Here is a 3,619-nt window from a genome sequence, read left to right as displayed (position 1 = left end):
TGTCTCATGCATGGGAACTCGAACACTAGCAGTACTTGAAAGCTACATGCAACATGAAAGCGGAGGATCAAACAGAACGTGGGACTTCTACACCGTGGAGCTTCAAACTGGATGTTGTTAGTTCCTTCCAGAATCGAGACGTGATCAATTATTGATGAGGAATAGCAATGGAGCGAGCGAGACGGGTTTACAGGCGGTGACGGGCATGTAAACAAAGCTGAGGTTGATCAAATGGAGCGCCATACAACAGAGAAGCTGACAGGACAATTTGTCCAGTCGCTTGTAAATAACATCCAGTGAATTAAAAGACAATGAGTGCAAATTGAGGAAGAGAGCAGCAGTTCTCAAAGACAACAGTGTTAGACCGACAATGAAATGTTGCTCAGGAATGAAACCTGGATGAAATGCATTGCCTTTGGTTTCACTTTGGCACTGACAAACCAAAGCTGTGTGACCTGTACGTTCACACTGTCAGTATTTTGGATCGACAACTGCATTTACTCTTAGATCTGATTCTCAAACTGTCCAGAAATGTGCAACTGAAGTCAAGTCTGTATTCTGTTTGTGAACATTAATAAAAAATTAATCGGGGGTCTTCACGTAAATACTTTAGGTCAAAGGGGTTTGGCTGACAAAAAAGTTCAGGAATCCCTGTATTGCATGAACAAACAAGAAAACAGCAATGACATTACACATTCAATGTTTATAGATTAGAAATATTTTTGTCCAGATCTGTGTGTGTGATAAAGACATCGTGTTTCAAAGCTGTATATCAGCAGTGTTTAGAAACTTGCATAGCCTAATTATTTGTCTCATACATAGTCTAACTGACTTGAGAGGTGCTTTGTCCCCAGATTTAGAAGCAAAGATCACAAATTTATTCACATGACATTTATATGATCATTCTATATTGTGAATATACTGTATAGTCAAAGCTAAATGGTATGAGACACAGTAGGACTTTTTAGAAAGGAAAAGAACGTATAAGGATAATTGATAAATTATGAATCGTTTACTGCCATTGTGTGAATATTTAATCATGTGATCAATAAAAAAAATTAACTAATCTGATTAGGAGCATTTTAAAACATAATATAATCGAATTACAAGTGCTTAATTTTTGGAACCTGATTATGGAATACAGATTAGGCCTACATGTAATCAGTTACTGTCTGGAGCCACAGTGACTAAAGTAAATATTAAAGATGGCGACGTCCAAAACTGCAAAGTCTTAGAACATTTGAAATGACAAAAGTTCAGTTTAGAAGCAGTTTCTTGCATCAAATCTTAATTAACCGGACGGCAGCTTTTATGCCTCAGTAAAGAGCGGAAAGGAGTCGCATGCAGTCCACAAAACTGACGGGAGCAGACTGGATATGAATCTTTAGATGACACACATCTCATATCTGCAGATCTGTAAGTAACCAAAAAAACATGGAACCTGCACGCTAAACGCAGCAGGAAGGCAGTATTCTTGAAAGTATGCAACCTGTGTTCTTCCGTTTTTGCTTATAGGCTCTCATCCTTTGACTAATAACTCTGAAGCAGCAGGAAAGGACAGCTCTGATTGGCCGATGTCACAAGAAGATCAAGCCCAGTTCTCCTGTAGGGACCATCATGAGCTGTGACATCAAATGCAGCAGGCAAATAAGTTTATTTCATTTAAACATTAATTTCACTGAGTTTTGTCAGAATTATGTTTAAGGCATAGTTTATCTAAAAATGACAATTTTGTCATCATTTACTTTCCCTAAAGTTACAAACGTGTATGAGTTTCTTTCTTCTGTTGAACACAAAAGAAGATATTTTGAAGGATGTTGATAACCTGACAGAATCAGGTCCCATTGACTTCCATTGTATGGACAAAAATACAATGCAAGCCAAATGGAACTGAAATGATGTGCTTTACCAACATTTTTCTTTTAAAAGAATCCTCTTTTGTGTTCTGAGAAAGAAAAAAAAATGTATACAGGTTTGAAATGACACGAGGGTGAATAAATTATTTTTTTTAAATAATTGTTATTATTTATTATTGTAATATTTTTAAATAATAATGTAAACAGTAGTTTTATGATTTTTTTTTTGAACAGTAAAGAAAGGCAGCTCAGCAGGTTTTGATTCCAGCATGGCACAAGACATTCTCTTCTCCCGACTGTAAGGTCTTTTAAGTCCTTTCACAGCCGTCTGCTTCTGCCTGGAGATTTCAATATAAAGCGCAGGTGACGCCGTCCCATTAGACCGGAGGTGATGAGGTACAGAACATGAGCGAATGAAAGACCCATCACACATCATGACCTTTCAGAGGCGACATCTCTGGCCTCAGACATGCATATTCATCTGGCACACTTCCTGGCCTGTTAATGTGATGGGTTACGATGGTCCAATATTCATTTAATGTTTTTTTTCTTTCCTCTCATTTTTTTTTAAAGGGGTCATATGATGCTTTTTTAAAGATCATTATTTTGTGTATTTGGTGTAACAGAATATGTTGACATTCTTTAATGTTCAAAAAACACATTATTTTCAAATACTGTACATTATTGTAGGTCCTCTATGCCCCGCCTCTCTCAAACGCTTCGTTTTCTACAAAGTCCCTCCTTCCGACAAGCGCAGTCTGCTCTGATTGGCCAGCTGACCCAGTACATTGTGATTGGCCGAACACCGCAAGCACTCGTCGGAAATGTAACGCCCCTTACCATAATCGCGAGCTTCATCTTTCAAAATAAGTGTAAAGACAGTAAATAATGTCATTAGTTTTACCATCAGTTCAAGCCCGAAAGGGGAACAGAGTCGCGTGACAGACACAGTGATGAAGCTGGTGTGTTTGCAGTACACAAGTCACGGTTAAGACAGCTGACTCCACTGTGATGTGACCCTATCTATCTCTCTCGCTCGCTCGCGCTCTCTCTCTCTCTCTCTCTCGTTTGCTCGCGCGCACACACACACACACGCGATGCGCAAACCTCCGCATTTGAACAGTCAATAGCAAATACTTAAACTAATAACAAAACAGTAGCTGATTCAGAAGCGCCAGATTGTCATAGCAAAGTCAGAATGACCTCCTCTCCTAGGTTCACGAAACGGTCGTCCATAAAATGCATTGCTGTTCTGTTGTAAGTAATCTTAAAGATTCCTAAATGCATCAACTTTCGGAAGGCCAAATAAAGTGCTTTTGCTTTCGCCTAGAAACACACAGCGTCTCCCTGACATGCTGCTTCAACACTAACTGCGGTTACTGAAACCACGCCTTCTTACTTTGCGTGCACAATTGTGCGCATTATGCAAATATTTCCACATAGTGAGGTAGATATGTGGGGGCGTGTTAGAACGAGCCATTTTAGGGGGGTGTGGCAGAGTCTTAACTTTGATAAAGAATATCTCTTTGGTTTTGAGACTTTAGTCTTTGCAACTTCAGGATCTTATCTATGCACAATCAGCTCCAAATTGTAACACTCCAAAGAGAAAGGACAACTTGAAATCGCATCATACGACCCCTTTAAGTTTTACATGTTTTGTGTTTGATAGTGTGCTTTGCTTTAATTTTTATTGTAAAGCCCTCTGGAAAAAAAACCCTGACATATGCATATGAAATAATAGTCTGAAAAAACATATATATATA

Source organism: Sinocyclocheilus grahami, unplaced genomic scaffold (assembly GCF_001515645.1).
Source record: "Sinocyclocheilus grahami isolate Dianchi unplaced genomic scaffold, SAMN03320097.WGS_v1.1 scaffold153.1, whole genome shotgun sequence".
In the NCBI taxonomy this organism is placed as follows: domain Eukaryota; kingdom Metazoa; phylum Chordata; class Actinopteri; order Cypriniformes; family Cyprinidae; genus Sinocyclocheilus; species Sinocyclocheilus grahami.
Note: the sequence above shows the minus strand (reverse complement) of the source record.